The 15510-nt window shown below is 44.8% G+C and overlaps 1 protein-coding gene across 1 annotated transcript in view; it reads left to right on the top strand.

Moving 5' to 3' along the window:
• The window catches only part of LOC105362764 (homeobox protein prospero), a 34667-nt gene that overhangs the window by 7758 nt on the left and 11399 nt on the right, over positions 1-15510 (top strand). The window lies entirely within an intron of this gene.

Raw genomic sequence — 15510 nt, 5'->3', positions numbered from 1 at the left:
CCGAGCGGGCACTCAACTTTACGACATCGAAGAGCTGGATGTGGACGTGGATCTGGAGGCCCGGATCGGCACGGTCCGAGTACTATACGGCGTTCGAACCTAGTGCCCGATCACGAAGAAACACGCCTACCTCCCAGGGCCAAGTCGACCGGTCCGCACGACAAGACCGACACGTCCCACGCGACAACTTGGCTCGGAACCTTATGCAAACGAGGACGAGATTTTCGCGGGCTCGCTTGCCACTCCCATGCAAAAAGACACTGGCCACAGCCTGGGTGTGTCCGAATCTTAATTACCCGGCCCCCTACGAAGGCTGCTAGGAGCGCTCAAGAGCACCTCCAGCGAGTTATCTAACGGCGGTGCGCGAACATGCACGCGCGCCCGCACACCGTACGACCTGGAAGAATCCAGGGGATCGAAAGGGCGCTGAAACGCGCTGACCACCTCGTGCTCGCGAGGCATTAGCCTGATTATAATTAGGCTGAGTACAGTGAGATGCGAGATACAAGGGCCTGACGTTCTCGCTATCACCTAGCCCGGCCAATTCCCTCGGCCCCCACTCCCGCTTCTCTTATCGTCTTAAGCGTCGGATATCTCGGAACTACCAAGGGGGTTGTCGGACCGTGCACACGTAAACGACCGACACTCCACTCCGTTTGCCCCGACATGAATTGCGGATGCGCGTAGGTAAGCGCCTTGGCATTCGGGACCATCGAAATTAAAAAGTCAGCCAACGCTATTTGAGAGGTTGTAATGCGATCGTTGGTGCGGGCTGGAATGGTCGAGGCTCTTTATTAAGGATAGATACGAAACGAGAGTGAGAAGTTATAATGAGGGTGGGGGGGGGCGGAGGGGTGTGAGAGGGGAGCGACAGCCGTCTCGCGTTAACCAGGTGAAAAAATGGAGTCGGGAGGAGGAAGAGCAATCCCACGGGGAGCCGAAGAATCGTAAGAGCCTTTTCGGGAATCTGGATAAGTGGGTTTGTTTTTGCGACAGTGATACCCACGAGTAGATACGTCGGACTTTTCCCTCCAGGAGTAATAGTCACCGAGATTTTCTCCGATTAACTCGTCTCCGGCAATCCGGAATCCTCTCTTCGTACGATTTTGTTACGATAGACCGCGCCCTTGATAAGCAAAATGTACTACACTCGGTGCATTGTCGCCGAGTTAAAAAAAAAACAATATCTTGCTCCACTCTTATTCACTCGAGCATTTTGCAGTTTTGGACTGCTGATCGTTCAGTGATCGACTCGAGACTTGATAACTTGTCCCTTATCGGGAATTGTGGAGATTACGTTCTCAGCGTGCTTCGGGTCTCGATGAAAATCAAGCAGGCACACGTGCACTCCCTTTATTAATTAAGAAACGTATAATCGCGTAGGAGGAGGAGGAGGTAAAAGGAGAAAATTGCGTTTACGTGTAGCTTGAAAAATTATTAATCGATAGCCGGTAAGGGAAATTACCGAGTGAGATGGCAGAAAGAAGTCGAAGAAAGGAAAAGACGTGCGTGGGTTGTTTGTTAGGGCGCGAGGCACGTGGTTATTTAGAGAAAAATCGTGTGCCTAATTTACGATGCAGCGCGAAGGACGAGCAAGGGACACAAAAGTCGATTTTTCACTAGCTGACACCCCCACCCCCTCCCATATTCCTTCCCCCTTAGCCCACGTCGTCCAACCCCACTCGCCCCGCCTTATCGGTAATCGCGATCTCATCGACGCTCGTCCTCCGGTTCTGCTTTACCGCGCGGTTTCCTCGTCACGCATCTTCGCCACTCACCCCGCCCCTACCCCGTCCCGTCATCACACCTCACCCCAGCCCTCTCGTACCATATAGTTCCTAACGCGCTAAGCTAATCACGCGTGTAAGGGTCTCTCTAGGCAAACTTTTTCCGCCCGGGAAAAAGACGCGTGCTCGATCTGATATATAGACTAATGCACGGCTTCCTATACGGAAATGGCCCCTTGCCACTTTCCCTTTGTTACTAGACGAGCGATTTTGACGTGGGTACGCGTATTGTCCTGTCGCTGTCGAATTAGAGCATCGAAGGACAAATCTCGCATCTACTACAACCAGTCTCTTTACTTTATCACGAGACTTTGCTCGAGATAATAAAGCATTAATCGAGCTCGGGCTAATTGCTATTTTACAACTCGCGTGCCCGCGGCTTCTCTATAAAATCTATAGAAAATTTTCTTGCCTGGAGGATAATGAATTTACCGGTCGAATTGATATTAAGGTATCGGGACTATGTAGGCCAACAACGAGGCTACATGCGAATTATTAAATACAAACAAGCCAACCGAGTATTTTCATGATCTTACAAGCGTACGTGGACCTGCCCCCGTGTTCACGTACGTTGATTTAGCTGCTTTTGTGTATGAATATGTCATTATCTAGATGGAACGTCGAATGATAATTTAGTATGTGACTGTGGGACTTTACCAGTAGAACGGAAAACCGAGAAGATAATTATCCCACGTAATTAATTATCATATATGTTATTAATAGTAATGCAACGATCATTGTCTGATACTGTTTTAATTCATAAAATCTCAATAAAAATTAGGATGTAAGAAAGCAGGATGAGCGACGATTGACTATCGAATCGATTTATGCTTATTGTTTTGTATAGCTTTATTTTTTTGTCCTTGTATTGTTTCGATTGATTTTATTATGTTTTTTCATTCGCACGCTCAATATCATATTATCGTGGAATTATTATTTGTTCCTCGATGCCTTTGTGCAACGACTCAATCTCTCATCTGTCGCGTATCTACACACGCTCGCAACCTTCGTTGGATAAATCGAATGAGAGCGCTCGTGGGGGCCGAAAGGGGAGAAATTGGGGTCGCAGAAAATGGAGAAGCCGCTCGTGGAGGTGGCAAAGCAGAGGGTGACAGTGGTCTTCTTATCTGATCCTAGAACCGGACACGCGACGTCGTAGCCAGATCTTATCTTGCGGCATAGAAGGAATTTCATGCGGCATAATGGACAATGAGCGTACGTGCAAGCTGAGCGCGAGTTACTCGTGTGACAGTTACGAGGCTTCTGCCATTCTGCCAGTCGGGCACCTACGAAACCATAATCTCACCCACTTCCGCACCCTGCTACTCCTCGCCCGATTTCCCACTAATCTCGTCATAAACATTAGTGCCGAATCAGAAATCGGCTGATCGTCACGAGTGATGAGGGAGATTCGGAGAACCCCGATAGCGCTACGTACGAACTCCCGACTACTCGAAGAACCGATTGAAGTCTATTGCTCCTGCTCCTCCTAATCACGATATATACACGGTGTTTAACAAGTACGTCGATGTTAATCGATCATTAAGATCAATAAGGCTCGCGAACCACCGAATTCATCATCTGGAGACACGTCAATGATTTCAACGATGAAATTACTCGGCAAATGATGACCCTATTGTTGAAATGAATATTGTTGAGAAGAAAGTATCTCTATTCGGTCGAACACGCGCCGCTTCGGCTTTATAAATAATAAATAATGAAGTGTGCATTGACATCGACTCGACGATTACCATTGCAACAAGCACGAATACCATTGCACGTCCGTGCAACGAAAGAAGGCTAACGAGCATTCTAAGAAAATAAAAGTCGACTGGCTTTTGAAGATCGATAGATTTATCGTATAATTTAGACCTAACGATTTACTTCTCTCACTACGTATATTAAGGGAAAGTATAAAAATGATAAATTAAAATAGATACTAAGTATAATGGAGGCAAGTAGGTGGGTCTGCGGGCGTAAAAGCAGTAATTTCTTAGAAAGGGGGGTGGAGGAGGGGGGGGGTGGAGAGTAGGGGTTAGGGAAGGAAAAAACGGTGAGAAAGGAAGGTGAAAAATCGTGGCTACAAGGCAAAAGGCGCGCTGCAAGGGCAAGGGGTGGGTGGAGGTGGAAGGCAAGACCGCCGGGGTACGTCATGTTCTGCCCTATCGTTATCCTCCCTACTCATCACGCGAACATACACGCCGCCAATGCCAATAATTGCGCGACGCCACGTCCCGAGCTTCTTCGCCGAGGCCTTTTCTTATCGGCGCGTTCATCTCTTCGACCTGTCGTTCCCCGGGCGCAAATAGACGCGCGAGCGGTAATCGAAGGGGGTTGTCGCGCACATAATGACGAGGTAATTCTGTAAACGCAAATTTCCTAAGCTTTGGGAGGCCAAGACCCTTATCGGCGTATCGATAGCGTAGGCCTCTATTTCTTTGCTCGTTCGTCCGTCCGTCCGTCCGTCCGTCCGCCTGTCTGTCTGTCTCTACGTTTGCTTGCGCGGGCGCGCGTGTGTGTATGTACGTAGTGGGATCGGGGTTGAGGTTGGGGTTGGGGTCGGGGTTTTCTGGCGTGGGGAGGGAGGCGGGGCGGCACGTGACCGGTGCTCTGGTCGTTAGCTTTATAGGCTTTCTCTACTGTTCTGACTTTTCGTCGCCAGCACGCGGGCATCCTTAGGTGCGCCATCTTTGTAGCACGCACGGGTCTAAGGAGCATGAATCGCCGACATTACGCTGTGCCTTACCTCTGATATATCAATTTGAGACTGTAAATGTCGTGAAGACCTTATGGCGAAATGAGGTGAAGCGAGGTGAGGCCGTTCCTTCCAAGTTTATTAGCGTAATTGAAGAGTCCATTTAGCGGCTTTTCTTGTTGCCGCGTGGAGGTAAATGTTGCCGTCGGCAGCCTTACGGCTCTCCCCCTATTTAACGTCTAAAATTCTCGAAATTAGCTAAACTCTTTTATCTCCTTTACTCTCTTACATTCTCCCTCGCTTTATGCGCAAGCGCGCGCGCGCGCGCCCGCGCGTGTGTGTGTGTGTGTGTGTGTGTGTGCGCAAATGGAGCGCTCACGTGTAAAAGCAAGGGCCGGGAGAAAAGAAAGAAAAGGCGTCTAATTAACAGCGAGCCAGGCGGATTACCAAAATCTTGAGTGCAAACGACCTGAGAGGCAATCTCCACACACGAGAGGACGCGTGTAAACTCTCCCGCACCTTTTCCCTCTTTCTCACTCTCCCAACCATTTTACCCCTCTCGCTTTTTCTTGACTTTCCGTAGCTCTATTTTTTAATCCCTCAAGATTGCGTGCTGTACTCATAGAGAAGAAACAGAGAAGAGAAAGAGAGAAACAAAGAAGAAACAGAAAAGAAACAGAGGAGAGAGAGAGAGAGAGAGAGAGAGAGAGAGAAAGAGAAATAGAATGAGAGAGTAAGGAAGAGGGAGGGAGAGAAAAGCTATTTAACGTACGTGTGTTTGCTCAAGCACACACGTCATTTTTTCCCTTATTGCAAAAGAATATAAGCAGCTTTCTCTCTCTCTCTCTCTCTCTCTCTCTCTCTCTCTCTCTCTCTCTCTCTCTCTTACTCTCATGTTCGCTTGTTCCTCTCTTTTTTTCACTCTCTTTTCTCTTGCTCCTTCGGCACTTGCTGCTGCTGCTGCTGCTGCTGCTGCTGCAGGAATAAAATTCGAGGATCTCTTCCAAATATACTTTTGCTTCTTCTTTGCATATGGACGAATTCGCCCCGCGGCTCGTATATCATATATATGTATGTGCATGCTGCACGAGAGTATAAGTATGTGCTTGTTCGTTTCATTGGCGATTCATTTTTGTAGACGCGCTCTGCTTAGTCATACACGTGCATAATGGCTATGAAGAAGAAAGAGTATGTGGAGCTTCCGGGATAATCTATGTGCAGACATCACCGGGCAATTAGCGCATTTATACGTATAATGGGCTCTCGTTAGACGGTTATTACTTTCCGTCTCTCTTTAGAGTACATCTCGACGTACTAGTTGTACTCGTGCCTGCGGAAGTACGCGCTATCCTTATTTCGTATCTTTCAAAAGTCCCTCTCTTCCATTCACATTAGAACCCTTTTCTTCGAGAAGCCGCGCGGTATCTCTTGAGAAAACCAAACAATTATTACAGACGAACGCGCCCATATTAAAATGAAAGAAAACGAAAAAATGTCTCTTTATCTTGGCTTGGCCTTTTATCCATCGGTGCAAGGGCTGGATTGGAAGGAGGGTGTACAACGTGTAAAGAGAATTTCGTGTATGTGTGCGTGTGGGTGCGCGTGTGTGTCGATTCTGCGTGTGCGCGCGCGTGTGTGTATACGAGCACGCGGCAGCGACTGATCCTTCAGGACGTCTGCTGGTCCGGGAGGAGAAAAGGAGAGGATATTTTTCTCTCCTTCCCTCGATATATCTACGTGGGTGTAAGTACACAGATGTAGGGGAGGTGAATCTGGTTGACGACGTCTTCCCCATACTCTTCTTCTCGCTGTCTCGCGGAATGAGGAACTGCTTGGCGTCGGTACTCGAGAGACATACTCCGAAAAGAAATGAGAGATCCTCCGGCGGTAAAATGAACGAGTACGGAATCCTTTGAGACAAAAGTTTTGAGAGCGAAACCTCTGTGGCCTCCGCGTACTCTGATAGGTCATACTCGTCGTGGAAGTGAGCGGAACGGGCCACGCCAGCTTCCTTCGTCGTCTTGCAAGTAAAAGGGTGAAGACTGGGAAAAAAGGACATAGCCTCCCCACCCCCCCCTCCCCCCCCCGTCAACCCACAGGTTTCTCAAATAAAGCTTCTTTTCTCTCCCATTCTTCCAACCCCGTACCCCCATCACCACCACATCCTCTCACTCACTCACTCACTCACCCCTTTCCTCGGCTTCATAAAGAGAAGATGATGACTAGTCTTTGACTCATCTTCTTTCTACGGAAGAACTTTTTATCAATCCTTTTTATCCGCATGTCCTTGAGTCTCTCGGTAGACCCTCGGTACTTTCATAGCTTTTCGATTCAAAGTACTTGTTTATATACACCTGTACGGAATTGCGCGTTGTTTTCTCATTTAAATACCGCACTTGCACAAATGAAACGGAGACAAAGTAAGGGAGGAAAGACGAGAGAGTTTGCGTAAAAGACGACGAGGGCCCTCGATCTCTTTTTATTATAAAGAGAAAAGTCTTGCGGACGCCGCTTATTTACCTCTGATATGCATCCACCTGCATAAGGAAGCCGTCTTCTTCTACGCTCGTTCATGTGTTGGTAAATTTATAGAGGAAGCCGAAAGCCTCTTGCCTTCAAATTCACAGTTAGCTTTCGTATAGATGTATAGGTAAATGCAAGTACCGCGCGCTCAGATTCTCCCGAGGAACTCGCGGCGGCTCCTTAATTAAAAACTCAGTGCATAGCACAATGGAGTGGCAACTCTTTGGCTCTAGATTCCGCTCGTCTCTCTCTCTCTCTCTCTCTCTCTCTCTCTCTCTCTCTCATATATATATATAGAAATATATATATATATATATATATATATATATATAATAAATATATTCTCTTCTTTCTGATGACGAGACTTCCGTCTTTATCGTTATAACAGCAGCAGACCGGTCATGGTCTGCAAGTACAAATGTGTATTCACCAAGCCTAGTTTTCTCGTCTTTTCTCTCTCTCTCTCTCTCTCTCTCTCTCTCACTCTTCCCTATCTCTTTCTTTCCTTTCCTTCCACTTTTCTACAATTTCAATATACCTATGCATACCTATATAAATATACGTGCGCGGATGTGTGTGTAGTTACGAATGTTGAAACTGCACTTACCTCGAGGCTTTCGAGAGATTCGTTAACGAACTGCTGTCGGAAGTTAAGATGTAACTTTTCTTTCTTCGCTCTCTCGATATTTTACTCTTTCGATTTGAATCAACGGGACAGAGTAATTCCGCGCAACTTAGCTCGTTCGTTTATTTATTTATTAATAAACAACCGTGAGATACAACTCAATTTTTTTACAAATGTTAGAAACTAAGGGTAAATAATGAATATTTCAGAATTATTGAAAACATTTCTTGGGAAACGTGCAAAAGTATTTTCAACATTCATACGTACACTGTTTTATTATGAAATCGGTAGTTTTTTTTTTTTTTGCCATAAAAGATATTATTTTTAATATTTAAAAATGTATATTAATTACCTAAGACATTATCTATTGGCTATTTAGTAATATATAACGAAAGTATTTACGAAGCAAAATATTGTAGCCAATATGTCAATATGATTTATTATTTTCATTTTCACTCCTTCTCTTTTTCTCTCCTACTCTACGTAACTCAACGCTGCGCAATAAAAAATAGATTATTACCGACGCTTTTATTCCCGATTGTCGTAGCATCGACATGAGCAAATTTTAACAGATTGAAGATAATTTGAGGTGTAAATTAATAAAACGCAGACTTCACTCGGGCATTTGAAAAATTTTTTTACGAATCTCATTTAGGCTTCCTTAAGCGTAAAATTTGTATTTTGTGTACGTTACTCGGTAAGCCAACCAAAGATAAGAGATCGGTATACTTAATGATTTTTGTAACAAACTTAAAGGTGATACGCAATCGAGCAAGTGAGCATGCTATTTGGCTATACTCAAATACTTTGACCTTACAATTACTTTACGCTGCCCGCACCTTGACAACAATTTGTCTATCTATTATATCCAACGTAAGGACAATTAACATATCGAGCCGTGGTAGTGGCGGGCCTTCGTTTTATCGTTAATAGAACAAAGAAAAAACCCTATTTCCGTAAATCAACAAGTACAAACCACGTGCAGCTATTACCCTTGGCTATGCAAATGCCATGAAAGTAAAAGTTGACGTGTTGCCTCAACGCGTTCCAAATCATTTTTGAATCTCTGCTCCCCTTTTACTGAAATGTTGACGGTCGGATGAAATACAGAGCGGTGCGCGCATTCTTTTGCCATAATTACAGTAAATTATCGCTTCGGTGTCTAAAATATGCCAATCGGAGCTTCCTCGTTCGTGGGCCGCAACCCCGCAATTGCAATTTACGCGCCGTCTCTCTATATAAGAAATTTGTGGACCGAGTGAAACCAGCTCTCCTTCTGCTATGCACATAAACTATAGTCACTTAATTAAAAATTACTCAATTACGTTCTTGGCACTAATTAGTGACGTTCAGTTTCCCTCCCTCTATCTTACTCCCGTTTCCTATCAAGATTTATTATTTATTATTACGAATCATATACTCATATACTCTTTCTCCTTATACTATTTATTATTCATTATTACGAGTCCTATCCAACGCTCTCTGTCTCTGTCTCACCCAGCCTCCTTCCTTCCTTACTCGCAGCAATCAAGACTTTTCCTCGCCTCTCACATATACGTAAACGCCATATAGTCGGCCCTTCGCCATTTTTTCAACAATATCATCTGTCAGGCCGCGCGTACATCCATGTGTTTTTGTCAATCTCGTCTTCGTGCCGGCAACAGTAATGGACGGACGAAGGATGCCGAATGAGTGCAACGAGGGGAACGGTATTACGCTCGAACGAAAGCTTGTGGGAAAAATGTCATTTAGCGCTAGCGGCGACAGTCCGACTCTTTATATAATTTTTGAATATTTGCATTAACTTAAAGACGGAATGTTGGGAAGGGGCGGCGAAAGCGATACTACGGCGATCTTGAGGCTTTCTTGTAGTTTGAGTTGCGGCACGTTAATTGACACGCCTTGTGAATTAATTAGTCGGTGGGGCGTTGCACGCTTTCCTTTTCGTAATATTTTCTTAGCGAGACCGACTTTATTTGAGAAGTGCAATGCACAGTAGCGTTACTAATTTAAATTCAAGGCAAAATACGTTTCCCCAGGAGCGGCTGTTAATATTTTTTTCAATCTCCGATAAAGTTTTCCTACCAATGTAGCACCTTGAATACGATCTCGAAGCGCAAGGTAGTATTTACTGATTCGATTATCGTATTCCAATGTGTTACGGGACCTGGAACAATAAAACGTACACAAAGATAATCCCAGACGGCAATTATTAGCCGGGCTAAAAGTAAATCGAAGAAAAATTTCCTCTCTCGGAGTTGGTAGTAAAACAATCCTCTCCGCTCATCTACGATGCTACATTCGACTCTCAGCAAAGAGAGCAGAATAAGGGGCGGGAGGGTCGGGAATTCCATTCGGGAATGGGCAAAACACGAATACATTCGCCGAACGTACCTCCTCTCGACCCTCTTATTCTTGTTTTTTCCTTCATTTTTTTTTGTTTTTTTTTTTTGTTTTTTTTTTTATGTGTATTTTCTTGTTTTTCATCTTTCTTTTCTCTTTTTAAATCGGGCAAAGAAGGAGAAGAAGGAGAAACAGGGGGAGGAGAGAAGAAGCCTCGACGCTGCCCCTTTTTCTTCAAACGAGCTCCTCCTCTCGCTCTCCTCGTCCTTTTTCCTCGTCCGACCTCCGCACCGCGATAATGAGTAACATTGCGACGGGGAGCCGGTAGTGGTGGCGACGACGCCGAGGTATTGGCTGGGCGACAGACAATACCTTGGCCGCGGGGCCATCGCCGTCGTAATGCACGAGAGAAAGAAGGATAACGGGGTGAAGAATCGAGACTTTAAAGAGAGATATGGGACGTGGAAGGGGCGAGTCTCGCGTTTCGGGAGGAATGAGCAGAAGGGGTGAGACGAGGGAGCGGGAGGAGGCCTGGAAGACTTTATAAGGGATGCAAGCATCAACGAGCTCGTGTTGCAAGGCTAATCCGAAGCTATGAGCCAGTGCTTAACATGCAACAAAACGAGGGCAGAGATTATCGAAGACTTTTATTCCTACGCGGAAGATTATTTTCGAGAACTAGTGCGCTCGGGCCTCTCCCTCTCTCTCTTTTCTGTTTTTTCCTTTTTTTCGTGTTTTTTTTTTTTTTTTTTTTTTTTTTTTTTTTTTTTTTTTTGTGCCACCCATGTTCCCCCGACATATCATTAACAATTGCGATCAGAATGAAATTCCAATTTTTCAACGATAATCGGGGCCCTCGCCATTTCATTGGTGTAGCCGAAGGTGTGTCGTGGGTCAAATTCGTTCCATTTTCGTCACGAGCGATGAACTGATATTTATCCAAACACAATGTCCAACCTCGCCGCTTGTGTGCTCCAACGTCGGCTGTGAATTTCGAATAAGCGCGCGGCCCAGCAATCGGCGACAATTTTTCGAATGCAAATCCAACGGACGAAAGAGAAAACAAAAGCAAAAAGGAAAAGAAAGAAAGAAAGAAAGAAAGAAAGTAATGGAAATGAAAGAGAACAACGAGGGTGAAATCTTGGAGAGCCAGTCGCCAATAAAGTAGCGATGGGAAATAAAAGTCACATTTATTTGCCTTCTGATTATCGACGCGAGAGAGAGAGAGAGAGAGAGAGAGAGAGCGAATTCTTTTCCCTTTTGGAGGATGGAGCTATGACGAGGGTAAAGAAAGAAAAAAAAAACATCAAATGATAATATGTCCCGCCCTAATCGGCTTTGTACAGCCGTCAGGTTGGGTGCAGCCTTTGCTTGCATTCGAGGCCGACCAAAGCAGTCTCGTCGTTTCTGCCGTTTTGCGCAGCCAAGCGGCCGACTTAGCCCTCAGCCAGCGAGGCCTTGCTAACGGATTTAATTTGCAATCACCGGTAAAGAGCTTGGAAAACAGTTTAATAAAATGAGTTACCGAGCGCAATCCTCCGTCGCTGGAGTCAACGCGGGATCCTCGGCTAACGTTTCCTCTAATTGGCTGCGAGCGTCCCGGGGATGTGAAACTTTTTTTCGCCTCCGTGAGATGATAATTGCGCCGGATTATACTATTAACTGGTCGTTAATACTATTACAATTTTTTCTCTTTCCTTCAATTTTCCGGCCCACTTTGTTTCCCAACTCGCTATAAGCTTTAGACGATTTTTTTTTTTTTTTTTTTTTTTCATCTAACTATAGCCACCGCGGAAGTCTGAATCGTCGGGTGACATTGCTCGTTCTAACGTTTCTCTCTTGCTTTCTGCTTTTATATTCGGCGCCAAGATTTTTATCGGCACCAATGGGAATGGTCATAAATTGTCAAGGCTCGATGGTTCGCGTCCATGTCTCATGGTAATAGGCTCTTTGTGGTTTTTGGAGTTCTCCAAAACTCCAGAAGAGGAAATTAAAATTCATTAATGCCAGCTCAACGTGCCAATGTATAATGTATAATGTTCTCCAATGCTTAAAGTCGCTCATAATTTCTCCGACTCTCTCCTTTCAACCGGCCGTTCGTAATCCAAAATATTCCAAAGATCGATGAAAGAAGATATCGGAAATGGTGCGACAATAACGACGTTTCGTTTAATAATTCCTTCTCTGCCTGTATCTCTATCTCCGTCTCTATGTAATGGAACACTCGCCCTTCTGTTCTTACAGGGGATAACAGGGCTTAACTGGACCAAGTCGCCGACGAATGAATTGATTTCGTTTAAAATACCGTTCCTCGCTCATGTTACTTCTTACTTTTATCCTACACTCTCGCCGTTACGTCTTCGCTTTTCCATCTCGTCACATTTCGCTCTCTTTCCCCCATCTCGTTATTTCGCTCATCCGTCCATTTCCTTTTCTCCCGCAACCCTGGACTCACCGTACATTCACCCCAATTCGCGTTTCGCCCCCTCTACCTCTTTACTTTGAATTTTGTACGAAAGCTGCACTGTCGTAACACCACCGTCAAAATACAGCCAAATGTACAGACGAAGCGGAAAAAAAAAATGCAACTTTTGCCTGATGGATGATCTCCCGCTATTGTTTCCCATCTATTAATTACCCGAATGTCGTGAAATGTATTTTTCTGAAATTTTAGATTAATTGCTTGTGTTAAATAATGGTTATAAAATACAATACTTTGAGGGATCGAGGGATGGGACGAGTAAATTAATTTGGAAGAGTCAAGATTTCATTCTAGATTGCCGTATGATAATCAAAATTTCAGAATCTGATAAATCTCTATGACAATTTATTACGCTTCAGGTTCATAAGGATTCATTACGCTTGGATTATTACGAAATGGTCGCAACAAGTAATTTCAATGTCTTTACAAAATTTACAAATCTACGCGATAAATTCATCATTGCTTCATATTATTATTTGGTCGTATAATCTGTGGCAATGTTCTTTTTTAAATATATTATATGAAAAGTAATCAAACGATCGTTTACGTAAAGCTGAAATTTACGCATCGACGAGCTCACAATGGAAAATTCTCGTCGAATGCATCTCTGTCAAAATTTTCATTTATTTCTTTCCTTTAGACTCGTTCTTAGCTGCATTTCTATATATATTGCTTTCCCTATTATTTTTCATTCATATTGTTTTCGTTAATCTCGATAATAAGAATGTACTGTCATATCAATTAAAGATTTGGAAAAAGCGCGGCATTACGATCAACATTGAGTATCTTAATTAAGCGAATATAAAACAACGCATTTGACAATAACAAGAGGAATAAAAATCGGCGGAGCCACGCTATGACCATTCAATATTATTGTCAGCAAACGATATTCAGCTAATTGTATCTATCCTTTAATCCGAATAACCTGCCTAGTCAGATCAAATGAAATCGCCCGAACGTTGAGATTCAAGCGCTTTCTCCATCCACTCTTTCTTTTCCGTTCGTTAAACCATCCGGCAACTTCCTCTCTCTCTCTCTCTCTCTCTCTCTGTCTATTTTCCTTACTCTTTCAGCATTTCTTTTATCATTTAGTCGTCTCTTTACTTTCTCACTCGCTAGGAAATCCCCTTGATAGTAAAAGCCTGCGTCAATGGCGCACTAGGGACGACCTAACTGGCTACTTCGTTTTGCTACTTTCAATTTGGCGAATTGCCAGTAATGTCCGATCGCCATTCATACGCAAACTCGCCGACCAATAACGCCAACTAGTACTTTCTACCTTATCCCAGGCTTCTAACAAGCAGGTGTATACAATTTTTATTCCGTTATTTTCTTCTCCGTCGTATATTTATGTTCATTCCCCTACGTAAAGGATAGTGGCTGCGAACGACAATAGAATCGAATAATCTTATAATCAGGATGGAGGTGCGTAAAAGAAAAATGTCGGTGGAAAGCGCAAAGTGTGAGAATATTTTAGAGAATATTGTGAGAGAATTAACACGCGTATTATTATCGGATTTTCTCTCATTGCTCGCAAGCCAAATAACAATAAGCGCAACCGGGTATGCATTATCAAGTAAGAATGAATTGCTCGATCGACTAAACGCGACTTGCTACTTACAAAACGCTTGTCGCTATCTCGCAATTGGCCCAACGACTCGGCTACCCGGCGACCATTGAACAACCTCGGAACAATCGCACATCGAGTGCCTGCGTTAAATTCATAACCTAAGGAAAGACGGGAGGTCAGGTGTGATAGATGCACTGTGCGAGGGACGAGGGGAGCGGGGTCACGAGGGAAAGGGAGCAAGAAAGACGGCGGTACGGGAGCGGGAGGAAGGAGAATTAGGAGGAACGAGGGGAAAAAGAAACATGCTGGCACCCGATGATAGGAGTCTCGAGTCAAGTACAGTTACGGACGAGCATCATCGTCGTGGGCTTCGCATACATGCGGATCGCCCATATGTGCCAAGTTGTTCGCCAAGTGTTATATAGCAAAGGCGAGTCGGCGATAGTCATGCGGGCGGTCGAGCTTCATCGCCGACGGGAAAACGTCGTGCCTGCACGCGTGTATCTTACGGGAGGCTTATATATACGGGCGATAAGTAGGCCGTCGAAAATTCATTGTTGCGACCTGGCCCAAGGGGGACGCGGGGGTCTTGTGTAGGTGGTAGGGGGGGGGGAGCAGGAGACGCGGAGGGAGATTAATTTCCGTCCTTGTAGCATTACGAGCCGAGTGCGAAAGCGCCCGAGAGAATCTTGGATACGTTCGAGCTAAGCCTTTTCCACTTCTTTCTTCCCCCATCCAGGGCCTTTACAATCAGCTGAAATCGAATTCCATTTGGCCGACTGCCCCCATCCCCGTTCGCTCCACCCCACTCCCACACGCGCACTCACTCACGCACGCACACTGTTAACGCCCGATGATCGTCCCCCGGAGCCAATGAATTAAACGGTCCGTGCGTGCTTTATTAATTTTGCGCTTCTTGTTGCTGGCCAACTGATAAAATATGACGAAATAACGTCGATCTAATCGCTGCGCCAAGTGCATTACGAGTCGCTAGTGAATAGAAAAAACGTCGTGCGCTTAACGAGTTAAAAGAAAGTGCGTTGATTTTCACGAGTGCCAACTAACTAACTACACTAACGCTCCACTGCAATAAATTAAATTGTAAAACTCCTGGATCTATACGTAATATAATATATTCATATAAGCACGCTACACACCCATCGAGTGTGTCTAGTTGGAAAATAATTAATGCGCTCTCGTTTAGTCGGCTAAAATCCCTATCACTCACATTTTTCATCTCTTCAATATGCGCAGTCGCTCACTACGTACAGCCACTTGTAAACAATAACACACTCGAATCGATTTTTCTCGATGTCTCTTATTTATGACCCTACGTACACCATAAAAGTCAATGCCATTAAACCGATGCGCTACCCATCTCTCGCTATCTCGTTCGCTCACTCGCTCGCTTATTCTCTCTCTCTCTCTCTCTCTCTCTCTCACACTCTCGCACTCTCTCGCACTCTCTCTCTCTCTCTCTCTCTC

This window comes from Ceratosolen solmsi, unplaced genomic scaffold, assembly GCF_000503995.2.
Source record: "Ceratosolen solmsi marchali unplaced genomic scaffold, CerSol_1.0 scaffold56, whole genome shotgun sequence".
NCBI lineage: Eukaryota > Metazoa > Arthropoda > Insecta > Hymenoptera > Agaonidae > Ceratosolen > Ceratosolen solmsi.
The sequence above is the reverse complement of the archived record's forward strand: the minus strand, read 5'-3'. Positions and strand labels throughout refer to the sequence as shown.